Source organism: Macaca nemestrina, chromosome 5, assembly GCF_043159975.1.
Source record: "Macaca nemestrina isolate mMacNem1 chromosome 5, mMacNem.hap1, whole genome shotgun sequence".
Lineage (NCBI taxonomy): Eukaryota > Metazoa > Chordata > Mammalia > Primates > Cercopithecidae > Macaca > Macaca nemestrina.
The window spans coordinates 140,868,078-140,889,583 of NC_092129.1; the positions used below are offsets into that span (position 1 = coordinate 140,868,078).

The 21,506-nt window shown below is 41.0% G+C and overlaps 1 protein-coding gene across 7 annotated transcripts in view; it reads left to right on the plus strand.

Moving 5' to 3' along the window:
• The window catches only part of LOC105489613 (ubiquitin specific peptidase 49), a 98,191-nt gene that overhangs the window by 63,750 nt on the left and 12,935 nt on the right, over window positions 1-21,506 (plus strand). The window contains exon 3 of one of the 7 annotated variants that reach the window (XM_011754557.3): window positions 15,367-15,433. The exons of 5 other annotated variants lie outside the window; for them this stretch is intronic. The gene's annotated coding sequence lies outside the window, so the exon portion shown is untranslated. Of the gene's footprint in view, window positions 1-2,029; window positions 2,182-15,366; window positions 15,434-21,506 lie in introns of all 7 variants that reach the window. One more of the 7 variants, XM_071097064.1, reaches the window with a different exon arrangement.

Consider the following 21,506-nt stretch of genomic DNA (forward strand, 5'->3'; position numbering starts at 1 on the left):
ATGGTGCAATCTTGGCTCACTGCAACTGCCACCGCACAGGTTCAAGTGATTCTCTTGTTTCAGCCTCCTGAGTAGTTGGGATTACAGATACACACCACCACGCCTGGCTCATTTTTGTATTTTTAGTACAGATGGGGTTTCACCATGTTGGCGAGGCTGGTCCTGAACTGGTTGACCTCAGGTGATCCACCGGCTCAGCCTTCCAAAGTACTGAGATTACAGGTGTGAGCCACCACGCCTGGCCTGCTTTCCTAAATTTGAATTGCTTGCAAATCTGTTTTGTTTGCTCCATCATTGTCTTTCTATCATTAACATACTACTTATTTATTTTCAAAAGTATAAACTTATATGGAATTTCTGTAGGGGTTAAAGTAGACACTAGGTTACCAAGGCATAATTTCCCAAGACTTGGAGACCTGTGATCACTGGGAGGATTTTTGGATCTTCCTCTGAACTTAGCTATATTAAACATTGAAACAATCCTGCAAAATGCCTAGATGAGACAGGTTTAGAGGTAAGTTTTATCAGACCTTCTTGGAACAGATAAACATAGAAGAATTAAACTGTTTCAGAGAAGAGATAAAGTGGGAAAGCTGTCCATCTCAGGTTTTGAGGTTAGTGTAATCTTGATACAAAACAGGGAAAGTCAGTATATATAAGAAAATGAAAGGCTAATCTTCTGAAAATGGATTTGAAACATCTAAATACAGTACTAGCAAATTGAATGTATCATTGTATTAAAAAACAAAACATCAGGACCAAATAGTTTGTTTAAATTATTATATTGCAAGGATGGTTTCATATCAGAAAATACATCACTGATATCATCCAACATATTAATTTTTAAAATGGGAAGATCTTTTTATTTTCTTAATAGGTTCAGAAGAAAACATTAGATAAACTTTAATATTTAGGCCGGGCACCGTGGCTCAAGCCTGTAATCCCAGCACTTTGAGAGGCCGAGACGGGTGGATCACGAGGTCAGGAGATCGAGACCATCCTGGCTAACATGGTGAAACCCCGTATCTACTAAAAAATACAAAAAACTAGCCGGGCAAGGTGGCAGGCGCCTGTAGTCCCAGCTACTCGGGAGGCTGAGGCAGGAGAATGGCGTGAATCTGGGAGGCGGAGCTTGCAGTGAGCTGAGATCCGGCCACTGCACTCCAGCCTGGGCGACAGAGCGAGACTCCGTCTCAAAAAAAAAAAAAAAAAAACTTTAATATTTAGTCTGATTAAATTTTTTTCACAAAGCTAGAAATAAAAAACTTTCTTAACCTAAAGTTAACCAAAACTTCCTTTAGTAGACTTCACACTTACCAGTAAAACTATAGACCTGTTCCCTCTCAAATTAACAACAGTACATGGTGCCTACTATCAGCCTTAATATTTATTAATCAACTTAACTTCCTGGTTAATTCCAGAAGATAAGAAAAAGAAAAGAGAGGACCACGCTGTCTGTATTTGAAGACTATGTAGATATCCATAGAAAACTCAAGAGAATCGCCAGCCGTGGTGGCTCACGCCTGTAATCTCAGCACTTTGGAAGGCTGAGGTGGGCAGATCACCTGAGGTCAGGAGTTCAAGACCAGCCTGACCAACATGGAGACATCCTGTCTCTACTAAAAATACAAAATTAGGCGGGCATTGTGTTGCATGCCTGTAATCCCAGCTACTCAGGAGGCTGAGGCAGGAGAATCGCTTGAACCCGGGAGGCGAGGTTGCAGTGAGCCAAGACCACACCGTTGCACTCCAGCCTCGGCAACAAGAGCGAAACACCATCTAAAAAAAAAAAAAAAGAAAATTCAAGAGAATCCACAAATTATTAGAGCTAATAATAACAGTTCTGCAAGGTTTCTGAGTTTCAGATCAGCAACCTTTTGATTCAACCATACGAAATTATAATTTATGTAGGTCAAAATGGTCAAGTAAATATTTATTTGCAGTTTCATATGATTAAACCTAATACAAAAATCAATCACATTCCTGTCTACCAGCAATAATCATTTAGTAAATGTATACTTTTTTAAAGATTCTTTTCACAGTAGCCACAAAAAGACCATAAAGTATCCAGGAAATATCTAAACAAGAAATACATATCTTGGGGAGAAAACATAATCAAAAGACCTGAATAAACAGAGAGATACCATGTGCATGGATGGGAAGACTTCGTATAATAAAGAGGTAATTTTCCCTAAAAAAGTTTATAAATTCGGCCGGGCGCGGTGGCTCAAGCCTGTAATCCCAGCACTTTGGGAGGCCGAGACGGGCGGATCACGAGGTCAGGAGTTCGAGACCATCCTGGCTAACACGGTGAAACCCCGTCTCTACTAAAAAATACAAAAAACTAGCCGGGCGAGGTGGCGGGCGCCTGTAGTCCCGGCTACTCGGGAGGCTGAGGCAGGAGAATGGCGTAAAAACCCGGGAGGCAGAGCTTGCAGTGAGCTGAGATCCGGCCACTGCACTCCAGCCTGGGCGACACAGCGAGACTCCGTCTCAAAAAAAAAAAAAAAAAGTTTATAAATTCAATAAATGCCAATCAAAATTTCAAATGATTAAGGGTGAGGCTAGGGGGAAAAAATCCAGATGTATTGACAACCTAAGTGTAAACTTCAAAACTTTTAGAAGAAACTGTTGGCAGGTACCTTCATTACTTTGGCATAAGAAAGGATTTCATAAACAAAAGATGAAATTATAAGATGCATCATATGATTGTATTAACTTTAAATCTTATGTATGACAAAAGATGCCTTAAACAAAAGACAAACTGCAGACAGAGGATATTTACAACACATCTGACTGCCAGAGGCCTTGTATTCAGAATATATAAAGAACTCCAATCATTTAATATAAAAAATACGAACAACTTAATCAAAAAATAGGCAAAGGTTAGTTGATCGCTTGGAATATGTAATGCCTATTATTTTGTTTCTGCCAGTATTAAATATGATGTTTCTATTGATAGCACCTTCAAAGCAGCTTAGTTCTTTTTTTTTTTGAGGCAGAGTCTTACTCTGTCTCCCAGGCTGGAGTGCAGTGGTGCAATCTTGGCTCACTGCAACCTCTGCCTGAGGTTGAGGCAGGAGAATTGGGTTCAAGCAATTCTCCTGCCTCAGCCTCCCAAGTAGCTGGGACTACAGGCATGTGCCACCATGCCCGACTAATTTTTTTTTGTATTTTTAGTAGAGATGAGGTTTCACCATGTTGGCCAGGCTGGTCTCGATCTCCTGACCTCGTGATCTACCCGCCTCGGCCTCCCAAAGTGCTGGGATTACAGGCGTGAGCCACCGCGCCCAGCTGCAGCTTAGTTCTTATTAGTTTTGGCAAGTTCTTATGTGAGTGGTAGCTTTAGTGGTGATTATATGTTTTGTCAGCTCACAGTAGAGAAAAAATAGCCAATAGATATATGAAAAAATGTTCAATTTTACTTTAGTAATTTAGAAAATGTAAATTAAAAAAATTTTAAATTCTGAGAGTGGTCAATCAAATTTGACTAAGAGCCAGCTTTGTAATTCATCTCACAGCTCAGCCATGTACCAGCAGTGCAACCTTGGAGAAGTTTCTTTACTTCTCTGAGCCTGTTTGTTTTGTTTAAAATGGGGTTAAAATTACTGCCTCATTAGATTGTTGAGAAAAATAAATGACATATATTAAGTTTTAGAACAGTGCCTGGATGTAGTAAGTGTTCAATAAATGATAGCTGATTTAATTATTTGTAATGCAACTTAATTATCAAAATACCAAAAAGTATCCAGACCCAGGCAAATTTTGTCTGACTGTATTTTTTTTTTTTTTTCTTGAGACAGAGTCTTGCTCTACTGCCCCTTGCTCTATTGCCCAAACTGGAGGGCAGTGGTACGATCTTGGCTCATTGCAACTTCTGCCTCCTGGGTCCAAGCAATTCTCCTGTGTAAGCCTCCCAGGTAGCTGGACTACAGGCGCCTCCCACCACTCCTGGCTAATTTTTGTATTTTTAGTAGAGACGGGGTTTCACCATGTCGTCCAGGCTGGTCTCAAACTCCTGACCTCAAGTGATCCATCCGCCTCGGCCTCCCAAAGTGCTGGGATTAGAGGCATGAACCACCACACCCGGCCTGACTATATTCTACTTGGAGAAATCTGAAATAAATGGGGAGTAACTTACCTCTGAAAATGCCAGCTAGCTAGCTAGCTTCTTACTCAGAGCCCTCCCAGGTGGCATTACCTGGGTGAAGTCATAACTAGGGTCTAGACCTTATCTCTAAAGGCTCACCGCCTCAATTTTGTGAGAATAACATATTATGCCCAGTTTCTTGGGAACTGACTTATATGATCAACATCATTGGCGTGAAGATTCATTTTCAGTGAGAAACAGAACTGTCAAGCCAACTAGTACTTGAGTTTGGTTGTTATTACATTCTCTCCCTGTAGCCGAGGTATGTGGAAAATCAATTTTGGTTTTCTGTGCAAGGAATCCGTGCGGAGGGAGTCTGCTGGATGGTTTTAGCGACTATTGGTATCAGGCCCTTATATGATATCAACAGGGTTGAGTAGTTGTATTTTTTAGTTGGGGGACTTGCTGTCTTTAGCTGAAGGAAGAACACTGCCTAACCATTGGTCAAAAGATGCTCTCCTCTTAACTGCTGACCTTCAATTTGTGGTCAGGCATAGGCTGGCAGTCCTCCACAGTCATATTCTCTTTGGTTCTGTGAGGTTATATCTCAGTCACTTTGATTGGGTTTGGGGGGCCCCAGAACTCTGCTGTCATTCACACCTCAGGGTTATAGTATTTTTAGCAGATGGATTATTGTGTCCACTGTTTTTTTTTTTTTTTTCTAATTTCAACCTCGGAAGATAAAACCTTAATTGCTGTTTTGGAGACATTTTATATCATTGTCATGTGACAATTCCTTATTTCTTGAACCTGCTCAATGACATCATCACCTTAACAGTCCTGCTCCCACCTTCCCATTAAGGTGCAAATCATGTCTGAAACAATTCTATGGCATATTTTCTTTGTTGGCAGACTCATGTATGTTGGCTTCTTAGAATTAGTAATGCATTAAATGGTCCCATAGAGATCTATTGTTTGGTCTCTTGGAATGTGTAATATGTATTATTTTGCTTCTGCCAATATTAGATAGGATGTTTCTCATTCATAGTTCCTTCAAAGCAATTTAGTTCTTCTTTTTTTTTTTTTTTTTCTTTTGAGATGGGGTCTCACTTGCTCGTCACCCAGGCTGGAGTGCAGTTGTGCGATCTCAGCTCACTGCAAGCCTCTGCCTCCTGGGCTCAATTGATCTTCCCACTTCAGCCAGGGTGCATGCCACCATGCCCAGATAACTTTTTGTAGTTTTTGTAGAGACGGGGTTTCACCATTTTGCCCAGGCTGGTCTCGAATTCCTGGACTCAAACGATCCACCTGCCTCGGTTTCCCAAAATGCTGGGATTATAGGCGTGAGCCAATGCACCTGCCCCAGTTTAGTTCTTATTAGTTCTGTTAAGTTTCTGTGTAAATGGTAGGTATAGTGATGATACATATTTTGATAAGTTGATTGTAGCTAAATTAGGTGGTTTGATAAGACTGTTGTCCTGTCTTCAAACAAGCTATTCTTTATTTACCCTTGGCTATAGGCTGTTTGTGATCACTAACTTAAAAATAATAAACATTCAATGGTAGGCTGGTCTTGAGGAAAAAAAGACAAAAATAATTTAAAATTTACTGAGAAATCAGGCTCACGCAACACCTTGTTCATAAACTAAAGGTTATTATTCTAAAGGTTAGTTTAGAATAATTACTTTTCTAGTTATTCACATCTCTTAAAAACTTAATAAATTACATATATACCTTGTTTTATTATTGAATATTTGCTAAGGATATACCTCACTGATATAATAATTTCATGGGTATGTACAGTGTTCAGCACATTTACCACGGGCAACGTAGGAGAGATGCTGGAAAAAATTATGAAGTCAGTGAGACTTATTTTTCGTGTTCTCATATCTTTTTTTTTTTTTCTTTTAAGTGACCTCTCTTGTTGGTGTCCATTAGAACCTTAAGGCTCAGAACTCCCTTCTGTGGGATCTCAGGCAATGATTCATGCTTTTCCCTTCCTCTTCAGTTTCTTTCTGTCAACGTTTACTTAGGCAGTATCATATGCCTGAGCTCTGCTTTCCATCTCCTGCTACAGTAAATTAACCTGCACTTAGTTATTGGTAGTTGATTGGCTTAGGGTGTTTCCCTTAAAATATTTGCCTTTAATAGGGACTTCGATGTCTTAATTCAAATGGTGAGACTTACTGGCACACCAGGAGGTTGATATTTTAAAATAGGGCAGAGGTAGCTAAGATTTGTGGGACTTAAACTGTAGTAAGTTCATTGCCTGGGTATGCACTGGCCCTCTTTTTGTGGTCAGCCTGTTTGATTCTTGTACAAGTTAGGGCCCAGTCCTCTCACCTCTTGTGCCTGCTCACTATAGTTGAGTTCCCAGAAGTACATCTGCTTTATTCTTGTACAAGAGATGAGGGTTCATGCACAGTTCACGTCTTTGAAATGCCTTCTATGCCTTATTTGAAAGAGGGCCCCCTTTATGTATTTGCCATGCAGTGCGTTCTCTTGGACCTGTAAGTATTCAATGGGCATACCCCCATTGGAGAGTGAGCTAAGGCTGATTCTGCTTTCTTTAATTTGACTGCATTTTGTGATGCTATGGGTTTGTTTTTGTTTTTTGTTTTGGAGACAGAGTTTCGCTCTTGTTGCCCAGGCTGGAGTGCAATGGCACGATCTCAGCTCACCACAATCATTGCCTCCCGGGTTCAAGCAATTCTCCTGCCTCAGCCTCCCAAGTAGCTGGGATTATAGGCACCACCACGCCTGGCTAATTTTGTATTTTTAGTAGAGACGGGGTTTCTGCATGTTGGTCAGGCTGGTCTTGAACTCGCGACCTCAGGTGATCTGCCCGCCTCGGCCTCCCAAAGTGCTGAGATTACAGGCATGAGCCACTCTGCCCGGCGATGCTATGTTTTTTGTTTGTTTGTTTTTTTAAAAACATCTAAATTGGACTTTTATTATCCTTGCACTGTGTTGCTATTAAACAATTTTTAAAGATTTAATAGATAATATTAGAAAAACTCTCAAATTTGCTCTAAAAAGATAGTGATTTTTTTTTATTTTTAATATAAAAGTATCCTCCATTTTCTTGTTTAAGAATAGCTTATTATGAACACCTTATTAGATGAAATTTTCTGGATAAAATCAAAACTAGAGACTCAGTTAATGTAAGATGCTGAAAACCAGCCTGACTTTGGGCCCTGTGGAGGCAAAAATAACTGGCCTGGGGATGGGTAACAGGGCTGGCCAAGTCAGCCAGTATTTTGATTAGGTTTAACTACTTTCAGAATACATGGCTATCTCATTTGAGCCTCCCTCAGAACAGCTCTCTGCAGTGTAGGTATTAGTGCTCTCCAACTTTAGGCACTAAGAAACTGAGGCTTATAGTGCACCTTGTGAATTTAGAATGGTATGGAGGAGGAGTGCTTCACCATTCAGCTGATTCCCTTAACTGTTCTCCCTCTCTCTCTCACACACACACTCTCTTTCTCTCTCTCTCTCTTTCCCTCCCCGCCTTCTTCCCTCCCTCTCTTCTGACCCCCCCCCCCCACCACCTCCACTGCCCATTTCAGAGAGGTTGGTTGGATATTGAAAGAGATTACCAGTACACTGCAATAATGTTAGGAGCTGTTCCATGAGGGGAAGATCTCTTGAGAGTTGGCGAAAAGAGAGTCTGTCCACAAATTCACTTCTATGGACAGTTTTTGGTAGTGGCCCCTGGGGAAGAAGACTAGAAATTACCTTGGTACCTTGGTTGATAAGAAATGTCAAATGATTGACACTTGACTGACTGAGGCTCTGCTGTATTGCCACTCTGCAGAGTACAGACTCTTCAGAGCCTGCATTTTGCAGTCATCGGCTTATGGAAAAGATGTGGGGAGGGGACTCTTTTTGTAATGGCTAGTGCTACTAGCTAGAATTCCTTAGGTACTCTATATGCCATAAATTCCAGATTGCCTATCTCTAAACCTTATTTCCTAAGGAAAACAGAGTAAACCATTTTAGCTCTGTGCTTATCTTCAGTCATCTTGCTGATGCCTCAATTTTTAAGATTACTGAAACACTGAATCTTCTCAGTGCCATGTCCTTTTTTTAAAATAGGTAATGTGACTTTTTTCCCCAAAAGGTACAGAGGTTGACCACTGAGTCTCCTTTCCATCTCCATCCCACAAAGCATGTGCTGTTACCAGTTTCTTGTTATCCTCTTATTTGCATGTGTGTATATGTATGCTTGCATGTATATTCATGATATACACATTGTTCTGCCCCTTTGCTTTTTTCACATACTGTATTTTGAGTTGTACATAGAGCCCTGCCTCTTTTTTCCTTTTTAAAAAATAACTGGTGGTTTCCACTTATGGCTGATTTATAATTCATTTAACTTATTCCCTATTAAAGTGCATGAATGATAAATGATCTCTTTGTAGCTTCCAGTGTTCTCCTTCTGTATATATTTAACAAATACTCCTGTGTATTTGGCTCCTTTTCTTTGGATATTTGTCATCTTTTCTCTTGAAACCAAGTACTTAAAAGTTGTCTTTTTTTTTTTTTTTTTTTTTTTTTTTTTTTTTTTTTGAGATGGAGTCTCACTCTGTTGCCAGGCTCAAGTGCAGTGGTGTGATCTTGGCTCAAGTGATTCTTCTGCCTCAGCCTCCTGAGTAGCTGGGATGACAGGCGCACGCCACTATGCCCAGCTAATTTTTGTATTTTTAGTAGAGATGGAGTTTCACCATGTTGGCCAGGATGGTCTCGATTTCTTGAACTCGTGATCCGCCCACGTCAGCCTCCCAAAGTACTGGGATTACAGGCGTGAGCCACCGCGCCTAGCCTAAAAGTTGTCTTCATGCAAAATATGATGGGCCTCCTTCCTGACAGACATGCTTTGGTATGTTGCTGGAGAGGCACAGAACTAAATGGACTGCTGTCGTTTAAGCAGCAGGACATCAGGAAGACGGGTTCCCATTTCTTAGAACAACCACCGAAATAACCGACACCAGCATCTAATCTTGAGGATCCATTTGTATATTCCAGTCAGATTTATTTTGTATTCACAGAAATTGTTCCTTTTCTTCTCTGCAGGCGGTTCCTAATGTATATGTGTCTTCCATACAAATGACCATGTGTGGAAAGCCCTCTTCAGCCATGTGGAGAAAGTGGGAGGAGGGAGATTCCCAATTTCACTGCTTGAGCTGCAGCTGGGAAAGCAATTGTTGGCGTCTCAAGTTGCAACTTTGAAATAATTTTCTCAGAGAAAATACATTCGGTAGTTAACTGTTATAGTGATAGCACTAGTATTCTATTACTCTACTATACATACATTATGGATTCAATAGGCTTTTTAAACTAGACCAAGTGCTATTTTTCACATTGTTTCTATGATTGAAAACCAACCTGTTGGTTGGTGTTTGTGAATACTGTGTTGGATCTGTGTGGCCAGATTTTGCTTCATAAAACCAATGTCATGTAGACTGGGGGTAACCTTTATGTGACTGGGGTCAGAAAAACAAAAATACTATATTTTTAAAAATATAATTTTTGTTCTGTTGTTTGCTGAGACTACAGTGAGACTTATAAATGTATAGGATGAGCTTCTTTCCACCTGGATAATTGGAGTCCATGAGAAAGGAGTAGAATTGCTTAAAAATCAGGAGTGCAGTGGTGCGATCTCAGCTCATTGCAACCTCTGCCTCCCAGGCTCAAGCAATTGTCCTGCCTCAGCCTCCAGAGTAGCTGGGATTACAGGCGCACACCACCACACCCGGCTGATTTTTGTATTTTTTAGTAGAGACAAGGTTTCACCATGTTAGCCAGGCTGATGCTGAACTCCTGACCTCAAATGATCTACCCACCTTGGCCTCCCAAAGTACTGGGATTACAGGCCTGAGCTACCATGCCAGGCCTCGGACTTTTCTTTCCCAGTAAAGTGGAAGTTTCAGAAAGAGAGAACAACGTTTGGCTAAGCAAGGGCATTTCAACAGACTGACTAAAGTGGCTTCATGCCCCGCAAAGACAGAGCTAATCAGGAAATTTTGTAGACAAATTGTGGATAAAAATCTGGTGAGGTTACTGAAAGAAATTTGGTAGGGTGGTGGGGTTGGGGGCGGTGGCTGGGGGTTGCCTCCTGAGTCTAAAAGGCAGACTTGAGGCCCAGACAGAAAGGCTCATGCAGGCAATCTCTGTGACTAACACTACTGAGAAAAACTGCACCACTCTGATTTGGTGTGGGGGATCAGGTGGGAGGTGTTTTTCAAAGGGTACATTTCAAAGTAAAACTAGAAATGATGGTAAAAATGAAGAGTATTTCATAACCTATCTAATTTGTGAACAGCTTGTATCCCAAGGTTTTCTCTCACTACTGATATATTGTTTGCTTTTCTTGTCTTTAAAGAAGACATTTATTTATTTACTTATTTATTTGTTTTGAGACAGAGTCTTGCTCTCTTGCCCAGACTGGAGTGCAGTGGCACAATCATGGCTCACTGCAGCCTCAACCTCCTGGGCTCAATCAATCCTCCCACGTCAGTCTCCCAAGTAGCTGGGACTACAGGCACATGCCACTACGCCCAGATAATTTTTTGTAGTTTTTGTAGAGATGGGGTCTCACCACATCGTCCAGGCTGGTCTTGAACTCCTGGGCTCAAGCGGTCTGCCCACCTCAGCTTCTCAAAGTGCTGTGATTACAGGTGTGAGCTACCATGCTGGCCTAAAAATATTTTTATGTTGTATTTCAAGCATACCCCAAAATAGAGTAGTAAAATGAATTCCATGTACCTATCTCATAACCTGTCTAATTTGTGAATAGCTTGTATCCCAAGGTTTTCTCTCACTACTGATATATTGTTTGCTTCAACCATTACAGACATTTTGACAATCTTGTTTTTTCTGTCCTATTATTTTTTTTTTCCTGGAGTACTTCAAAGCAAATTCCATATATCAATCATAATATTAATATTTCACCTACAAATATTTCAGAGGTATTTCTACCATACAAAGATTAAAAATGGAACCACAGCACCATTATCACATTAAACTAATAATTACTTGGTGTCACTTAATACTTAGTCCATGTTCAGTTTCTCTAGTTGTGGACTAAGGGCGGTGGTAGGGAGGGAAGCTGGAAGAAGGGGTTACAAAGCGGCACAAGGTAACTTTTAAGGGTGACTGATGTGTTTATTGTTTTAATTGCAGTGGTTTCACAAGTATATCATATGTTAAAACTTACCAGATTATAAACTTTAAATATGTGCAGCTCATTGTATGTCAATTATACCTCAATAAAACTTAAAAAAAGAAAAAAACTAATGGTGTAGCTAGATACAGACAGTATTTTAAAACATTTTTCCCCAGTTATCTCAAAAATATCTTTTTATGGTTGGTTGGTTCAAATCTGGACCTAAATAAGAACCACAGATTGCATTTGATTGCTGTGTCTATAGGTTTCTAATAATCTAGAGCAAATCCACTCCCACTTGCCTTTTTTTCATGCCATTTATTTGTTAAAGAAACCAGATGACTGACGGATCCTGTAGCGTTTGCTACATTTCGATTTGGTGATTTGGCTAACTGCAGCCTATGACAGCATGTTCTTGGCTCCTAGGTTTCCTATAACCTGGTAGTTAGATCCAAAGGCTTCCTTGGACTCAGGCTCAGTTCTTTTAGCAAGAGTATTTTATAATAGGTGATGCTGCTATGAACCTTTCATGGCATTGTATCAGGGAGGTCTAGTTGCCCTAGTTTCAAGCAAAATTGATCAGTAGAGTTAGGTATTGTCAGCCTTATCCATCTATTATAACATTTCCTGTCAGTTTTCACCTAATACTTTAAGAAGCCACTGCCTACATCCCCTATTTTATTAGGAGTAAATTACTCATATCTGTGTATGTCTGAATAATGCTTGACAACTATATTGAGGTATAATTTTCATAGAATAAACCACACATATTTCAAGGGTACAATTCAAGAAAGTCTGACATATATACTTATATACACTTTGATATGTGTGTGTGTATATATGTGTATATATACATATATTTATGATTGCCTGTCTAGCTGCTGTAGAGAACATGGTATTAGAGAGGCATACTACAGGGACAAACCATGATTCCTTTGGTCAGCTTTTAGAAGGGTAAATCCTGATTCTCTCAGTGGCAGGGATAAAATTTTTCCATGTGGCAGTAGAGAACAGGGAGCCTTTAGTTCGGACCTTGTTTTATCACTAGCTTGTCGGGGAGATCATGCTAAAACAAAAGACTTCAAGTGGCTTTTGGGTTTCCTCTTACAGGTTTTATTATGTAGATATCCTAAATACCTGCTTGCAGATATCCACATGCTGTTTGGGGGTTTATTATCCGAACCCAGCCTTGTTTCTGGCTCTTCTCCCCACTTTGATTTTCCTGTTCCATTTCAAAAGCACAAAATCTCAACAAGTATTTTAAAAAAGAGAAATCTTTTCATGCCTGTACAGACTTTTATCCCACTTTCCTTTAGGGAGACCTTAATACCAATGTGGTAATCCCAAGCAGAATGACACAGGAAGTAGTTTGCATTGTGCAAGTCTCATTGCACATGTGCTGCACTTAATGGAGCTGATCTCTGTGCCATTGGGTCACATATACAGTATGGCTAAAGACAGAGTATAATGCTTATCTTCAGTAAAAGGAAGAGTTAGCAAATGAGATCAGGGGTTCTATTGCACAGGATAATCCTTTCTTGGCTTAAGAAAAATTCTGGCCTGTGAGTGACATCTTTCTTCCATTGGTTGGAACATTCATGTGTTCGGATTCATAGGGAAGTTGGGTTAGCTGACCAAGATGTGGACAGAGCTGATTCCCCAGGTTAGTAAGGGAACTGTTATTGAGCAGGGCCTGAGCAGTAGGACAAATTGGGGACAGGATACTGGGGTGACTCAAAATGCATGCCATGCCTTTTTAACATCAGCTCTATGAATGGCCTCACCAGGTTGTAGCAAGTGGGCCCCTTTGATCTGGAGGCAGCACAAACTACTAAGCTCTGAAGCTTAATCCTTACCCAGCCAATCTGGTTCTCATCCACTTTTGGCTGCCCCTTCTCCTCTGCAGAGAGTCAACATTTCTAAGAGTGTGTGCATGTGTGTGCGTGTGTGTGTGTGTATACATGTGTTCTCCCAGTGTATTCAGAATCCTTGAATTTAATATGATCAGTCTTCTTTTGCCATCTTGCCTCCAGTCAGCCATCCTCCTGGAAAAGGGGTTAGGTTTTAGGTACAGAACTCTTTAGCAAGAATATTAAGTTAATTAATCAAAAAGTCTGATCCCTTGAGGGCCAGCTAGCTTAGCCTTGTACCACAAGTGGCATCTCCTAAACACCCATCAGTCATCTTACAGATCTTGATCACCAGGAGACCTGGATGAAACTGTATATATAGCTCAGTACAGGATCATCACTGCTACCAAACAAAAAAGTACAAAATGTTCAGTAGCTTCATCCTGAAAATATAATTAATAGTAGTATACTATAAAGCAGATATTATTATGTGAAAATTCAACCTGAGATTCAAATGTATGTGTAGGAGTGGCCCTGCACAGTGGCTCATGCCTGTAATCCCACTACTTTGGGAAGCCTATGCGGGTGGATCACTTGAGGTCAGGAGTTTGAGACCAATCTGGCTAACACAGTGAAACCCTGTCTTTACAAAAGATACAAAACTTAGCTGGGCATTGTGGTGCACGCCTGTAGTCCCAGCTACTCTGGGGGCTGAGGCAGAAGAATTGCTTGAACCTGGGAGGCAGAGGTTGCAGTGAGCTGAGATAGCGCCACTGCACTCCAGCCTGGATGACACAGCGAGACTCCATCTCAAAAAAAAAAAAGAGAGAGATGGTGGCGGGCACCTGTAATCCCAGCTACTCCGGAGGCTGAGACAGGAGAATCACTTGAACCCAGTGGGCCGAGGTTGCAGTTAGCCAAGATTGCACCACTTCATTGCAGCCTGGGTGACAGAGCAAGACTCCATTTCAAAAAATGATTTTTAAAAAAAGGGCCGAGCGTGGTGGCTCACGCCTGTAATCCCAGCACTTTGGGAGGCCGAGTCGGGCAGATCACGATGTCGAGAGATCGAGACCATTCTGGCCAACATAGTGAAACCCCGTCGCTACTCAAAATACAAAAATTAGCTGGGCATGGTGGTGCATGCCTGTAGTCCCAGCTACTCGGGAGGCAGAGGCAGGAGAATCATTGGAACCTGGGAGGCGAAGGTTGCTGTAAGCGAGATCGCGCCACTGTACTCCAGCCTGGCGACAGAGGAACACTCCGTCTCAAAAAAAAGCATGTGTGGGAGCCAGGCATGATGGCATGTGCCTATAATCCCAGCTACTCGGGGAGCTAAGGCAGGAGGATCACTTGAGCCCAGGAGTTTGAGTCCAGCCTAGGCAGTATATTCTGTCTCTAAAATAATAATAATAGCCAGCTGCAGTGGCTAATGCCTGTAATCAAAACACTTTGGGAGGCCAAGATGGGCAGATCACTTCAGCTCAGGAATTTGAGATAAGCCTGGGCAACATGGCAAAACCCCATCTCCACCAAAAATACAAAAAATTAGCTAGGCACAGTGATACGCGCCTGTTTCCAGCTACTCGAGAGGATCACTTAAGCCCAGGAGGTAAAGGTTATGGTGAGCTGAGATCATGCCATCGCACTCCAGCCTGGGTGACTGAGTAAGACCCTGTCTCAATTTAAAAAATAATAATAATAAAGTGTGGAACTCTGTGTGAGTACACTAAAAATTATCAGGTTTTTACTTTACACGAGTGAATTTTATGGCATGTAAACTACCAATAATTTTTTTTAGTTTTTAAAAAGTATCAAAATATATAATCCTGTATTGAAATGATGCTTGAAGTTTTAGGAAGTAGATAAAATTGAGAAGAGAGCTGAGGACAGAGCCTTAAGGAAACCCTAAACTTCAAGGAAGGGAGACATGAAAACAGAGATGTAATTACAGACACAGGAAGCAAGCCTGACAAGAACAGTTATCTAAAATTCAAGAGAGAATGTTTGTGCAGTGTTAAGTGTAGAAAAAATGTGGATGGGGACTGAGAAAAGGCTAATGCATTTAGCTATAAGGAAACTGCTAGTGACCTTTGAGAAAACAGTTTCTACAAAAAGGAGGTGTTAAGGAGTGAATTGTGAGGAGGATGAACCTGCACATTACTCTTGCCACAAGGAGAAAGAATATAGTGTCAAGGATGGTCTAGAGGCAGGACAAACTTTTGTCTGTCTGTCTGTGTATCTCCCTCTTTTTTTAGACAGAAGACACTTGAGAATATTTGTAGCAAGAGGAAGGAAGCAAACAAAAGAGAGCAGAGGATGAAGGTACGGAGGGTGTGGAACAAAGCATTTGTGCCATGTCAGGTGTTCTGCCTTTGTCATTTCCCTGCATGGCAGCAGGGATAGCCCCTTTCCATGGGCAAACCAGTATTGTATGCCAAATCCAGTTCCCTAGATGAACTCTACTCCTTTTTCATTGAAGAAAGCAGATCCTAATGCAAGTGAGCTATCATGCTGGCATAGGTTACATCTGCTGTAACCTATGATTAGACACTCATTCTTGAACATCATCACTTGATTACTGATGACAGATGAGTGATAGCACACCTCACAAGGGCTCTGGCACACCTAGCATGTCAGGACTCGTTGACTGTGGCCAAGAGCTGCTGCGTAAGTGGACATTCCAGCTCTTGGGTCAGAAAGCTAAGAACACATTTTGTCAGAGCTTCCGAACCCTTCTTAGAGAATTCAGCCTTTCCAGGGGGTCTCTGAGCTGCGCTATGACTTATAGTTTACCCCTCATCTACCCCCTATTCAGAGACAATGGCACTGATGGGGAAAATGCAGCAGCCTGTGAGGACACTCTACCCATTCAGCAATCTCTTCCCCCACCCACTGTCCCTTAGCAAAGGACTTCTGAACAGTTTCTCTAACCCTGCCCTTCTCAGTCTCTTTCCCCCTTTTTTGTTTTGATTTCTATCTTGATTTTTAAATCTTTTTCTTAATTATATTGATATTAGATTATGTTTTCCCATACTTCCTGGAAATGTTAGCAGAAAGTGAAATTCATTTTTAACATTTATTATTTGCAAATGTGTATTCGCTGTGTCTCTTTAAGCAGTCTATGCAGGTTTTGTGGTAGAGGTAATTCTAGGTACACTTAGTGAGTTAAAGGGTTAAAATACCCAGTGCTGTCGCATATGGCAGTGAGCAGAATCACAGATGTTGATGATACCACGTAATTAGTATTCTTTTATGTAAATGAAGGCTGTCAGCATGTTACCATAGTGTCTACTCTCTCTGAAGCTGGAATTTATGCCACTTGGTCTCACCAAACCAAGCAGGATTATTCAGCGGTCCTTAGTTAACAACTGAGGAGAAATCAATATGATGAGAGAGAGAGAAGAAATGGAATTTTCTCTAAAGTAGATTTACCCTTTTTTTTCTCCCCCTATTTTGTTTTTGTTGATTCTCCTTCAACCCCCAGAAAATTTTATTTCTGGTGATGTAGTTACATAGTTAAGACCTGCTGAGAAATTTGCTATTTGAGAATAATGGAAATACTCCAATTAAAAGGCATCATATTTTCAAGCTATAGATTTTTTTGAAAGATTTAGAATCCTAATGTTGTCATCTCTCATATGGAGAATTTTTTAAAACATGATATAAATCTAGAATTTTTTCATCAGAACAAAAGGTAAATGTTGAAAAGATGTAATTATCTTTTCATTTAATACTTAGTGATATTTATCTACAGAATGCTTTTAAATACTATGGTTCTTAGCTCCAGTTGATTCAGATTTTTAAAATAAAACTATGGTAATTAAAAAGGCAAAAGCTGATATTTTGTCAGGTTTACTTTCCTCATATGCAGATCGACCAAGGGTGTGCAGGACATTTATTTAAAGCTGCTGATCTATTTAAAACTTGCTGATGTAGAAGTATTCAGACACATCATGTTCTTTCCCAATTACACTGTAAGTTTATCAGTTTGGGGTACTAGGTGCCTGTCACACTGGATGATGTACATTTTAAGTGGAAATGTTAGAAGGATGGCCTTTGAGAATATGAAGGGAAACCTGTACACATCAGAAAAATATGAAATAGAATTCCTCTTTTTGCCAATGAGTGTTAGGCCCTATTCTGAAATAAAGTGGTCAGAGTATGTGTGAGAGGTGAGTTAAACACATTTTCTTTCTTGACCTGAGTATACCTGATGTGGTATTCTCTTTATTCTCTATTTTGTTTATTGCTTAAGGTGGCTTTTATCTTTTGTGTCAGTCTTGGGAGATTTCCATTTCATGATCATACATGTTTTTCCTCTAGAGAAGCTGGTCTGCCTAGCTTAAATCAGTATGGTAAGGTGCAAAGTAGCCCTCTGTTTTCCTGAATGGATTTACTCTGCCCATATGGCAGGTTAGTGAGTTGCCACGACAGATATGTAATGGGAAAAGGGCTGTGCAGGAGAGGATGTGCGTGATCAGCAGATTTATAGATCAGAAAATGAAATCAGAAGAAAGAATTTCCAGAGTGCCCTTTTCATTTGACAGCTCTCCATGGAGAGGATGTGGAATGGTTTTTTAGTGTTCTTCTCTTTTGGCTTTTGGTTGTTCCAGCATATTTTTTTTAGCAGAGGAGTTGATTTTGCAAGGCATCAGTGTTCTGGGTGTGGTTTTGCTATATTCCTATTTACAGAAATAATTCTCTCCTTGTAGGATTTGAAGCTCTGCTGTATTTCATATGATAAGATCTTGGTAGTAATTAAATTCCTGAAGACACATCAAGGCTAAAATGGGGATTTGCCAGGCATCAGGTTTTGAGTTATAAGAGGAGGCTAGCCGGGCGCGGTGGCTCACGCCTGTAATCCCAGCACTTTGGGAGGCCGAGGCGGGCGGATCACAAGGTCAGGAGATCGAGACCACGGTGAAACCCCGTCTCTACTAAAAATACAAAAAATTAGCCGGGCGCAGTTGTGGGCGCCTGTAGTCCCAGCTACTCGGGAGGCTGAGGCAGGAGAATGGCGTGAACCCGGGAGGCGGAGCTTGCAGTGAGCCGAGATCGCGCCACTGCACTCCAGCCTGGGCTGGGCGACAGAGCGAGACTCCGTCTCAAAAAAAAAAAAAGAAAAAGAAAAAAAAAAAAAAAAGAGGAGGCTATTCAGATGTGATTTAGCTAGTACCAAATCTTTCAATGGAAACAAAAAGAAAAGCAGAGCAAGCTAAAGATAGTGTCCTGGTGTGTTTAAGTCTGTGCTGTCTTAATATAATACTGTAATCACTAGCTACATGTGACTTTAAATTAAAATTAATTAAAAGTGCAGTCCTTCAGTCTCACTAGCACATTTCAAGTGCTCAGTAGTCACATGTGACTAGTTACTACAGTACTGGACAGCACTGTAATATATTCAGATAGAGAATATTATCAATAATAATTTGTAATAGTGAATTCTCTGTATATATTCTCTATATTCTCAATATATCAATGATATATATTGATTGATGATACATAGAGAATATAGAGAATATATACAGATAGAAAATATTGATATCCCTCTCATTGATATATAGAGAATATATCATTGCAGAAAGTTCTGTTGGACAGTATTAGTCTAAGTGGAAGAATTTGAGAAATAAAATTATTTCTTTGATTTCTGTGAAGAGTCTTTAATCCCTATACAATTTACTGGATTAATGTACTAAGGTTTTAATGTGCAAAAAAATCATCTGGCTGGGTGCATTGGCTCATGCCTGTCATCCCAGCACTTTGGGAGGCCGAGGTGGGTGGATGACCTGAGGTTGGGAGTTCAAGACCAGCCTGACCAACATGGGGAAACCCCGTCTCTACTAAAAATACAAAATTAGCCGGGTGTGGTGGTGCATGCCTATAATCCCAGCTACTTGTGAGGCTGAGGCAGGAGAATCGCTTGAACCCGGGAGGCGGAGGTTGTGATGAGCCTAGATTGCACCACCATTGAACTCCAGCCTGGGCAACAAGAGCGAAACTCCATCTGAAAAAAAAAAAAAGAAAAGAATCATTGAGATTTTAGAAGCCTCTCCAGATTCAGATTCACAAGGACTGGAGTAGTAGCCAGGAAATCTGTATATATAACAAGTAGCCTGGGGAATTCGGATGTTGGTAGGTAGTTCAGGGACTACATTTTGAAAGAATATTGAATTAGTGAGAAACTTGGGAATTGCCTACATCTTGATATTTTTCCCTCTCCTTTATTCCTTCATTACTTTCTTTTGTGTCCCAGGAATTAGTTGTAAGCATCAATGTGTACCCAATTTGCACCCTCAGTTGGTACTGAGTAGCAAAAAGAAAATTTATTTACTATTCCATCTTTTAATGTATGTGTGTTTTGATTTGGCTGTGCACTAAGAAAAGTCAACAAAAATGGTTATTTCAGTACTATTCCAGACTGTGTGAGAGGGTAATTCTGACAGAATACTTTTGACTACTAACAGTTGAGCACACACAAGTCTTGGCATTATAAGGGAGTAAAAACAGAAATATACATAATCTCCCCTCTGAAGATTACAGTATTTCCCCCTTATCCTTAGGGGATATGTTTCAAGACCCCCACTGGATGCTTGAAACCACAGATAGTACTGAACACTATATATACTGTGTTTTTTTCCTATACATACATACCTATGATAAAGTTTCGTTTATAAATAAGGCACAGTAGTAGATTAACAATAACATAATACAGTAGAACAATTACAATAATATACTGTGATAAAAATTATGTGAATGTAGTCTCTCAGAGTATCTTAGTGTACTGTACCACAGGTGACCGAAACCTCAGTAAGTGAAACCATGTACAAGGGGAGACTACTGTATTTCTTGTTAGAAAGTGGGTAAACATCCAGAAAAATGACTTAAAGGGTGCTTAGCGGTAAGAAAATCATGATCTGTCTTGATTGAGGGTAGTCCAGGTCGCTTCCCTTTGTATGATTTGAGGGTTTCTTATATAAAGACATGCCTCTGCCATCTGGAACAGGCAATAAAAATGGTTAGAATCTCTAATTTGGTCCTGCAGTATATTTATTTATTTGTGGATTTTGGCACACATAAATAGGACTAGGCCAAAAACGGCATCTGGAAAATTAAAGGGGCTACTCACAGTACACTGGATTTAGAACTTCTCTGGGTTGACCTCATAATCATGAAACTGCATTTGCTCACAGAAATGAAAAGTAGAGAATAAATGGAGGTGAAAAAAATTCACCTTGAGAGAGGAATTACCGGCCGGGCACGGTGGCTCATGCCTGTAATCCCAGCACTTTGGGAGGCCGAGGCAGGTGGATCACCTGAGGTCAGGAGTTCAAGACCAGCCTGACCAACATAGTGAAACCCTGTCTCTACTAAAAATACAAAAATTAGCTGGGTGTGGTGGCACTTGCCTGTAATCCCAGCTACTAGGGAGGCTGAGGCAGGAGGATTGCTTGAACCTGGGAGGTGGAGGTTGCAGTGAGCCGAGATCGTGCCACTGCACTCCAGCCTGGGTAACAGAGCAAGACTCTATCTCAAAAAAAAAAAAAAAAGAGAGAGAGAGAGGAACTCCCTTTAGGGAATTGAATTATTTCTTTCTTATTTATTTATTTATTTATTATTTTTTGGAGACAAAGTCTCGCTCTTGTCCCCCAGGCTGGAGTGCAATGGCGCAATCTCGGCTCACTGCAACTTCCACCTCCGGGTTCAAGCAATTCTGCTGCTGCAGCCTCCCCAGTAGCTGGGATTACAGGCACCTGCCACCACACCCAGCTAATTTTTTGTGTTTTTTTAGTAGAGATGGGGTTTCACCATGTTGGCTATGCTGGTCTTGAACTCCCGACCTCAGGTGATCTGCCTGCCTTGGTCTCCCAAAGTGTTGGGATTACAGGTGTGAGCCACTGCACCAGGCCTATTTTATTATTTTCTTTATGTTTTTATTTTTATTTATTTATTTATTTTTTGAGACGGAGTCTTGCTCTGTCACCAGGCTGGAGTGCAGTGGCCCAATCTCGGCTCACTGCAAGTTCCACCCTCCGGGTTCATGCCATCCTCCTGCCTCAGCCTCCTAAGTAGGTGGGACTACAGGCGCCTGCCACCACGCCTGGCTAATTTTTTGTATTTTTAGTAGAGCTGGGGTTTCACCACGTTAGCCAGGATTGTCTCGATCTCCTGACCTTGTGATCCGCCTGCCTCGGCCTCCCAAAGTGCTGGGATTACAGGTGTGCGCCCCCGCACCCGGCCTATTTTATTATTTTCTTTTTGAGACAGATTCTCGCTCTGTCCCCCAGGCTGAAATGCAATGGCGTGATCTTGGCTCACTGCACCCTCCACCTCCCAGGTTCTATCGATTCTCCTGCCTCAGCCTCCTGAGTAGCTGGGATTACAGGTGCCTGCCACC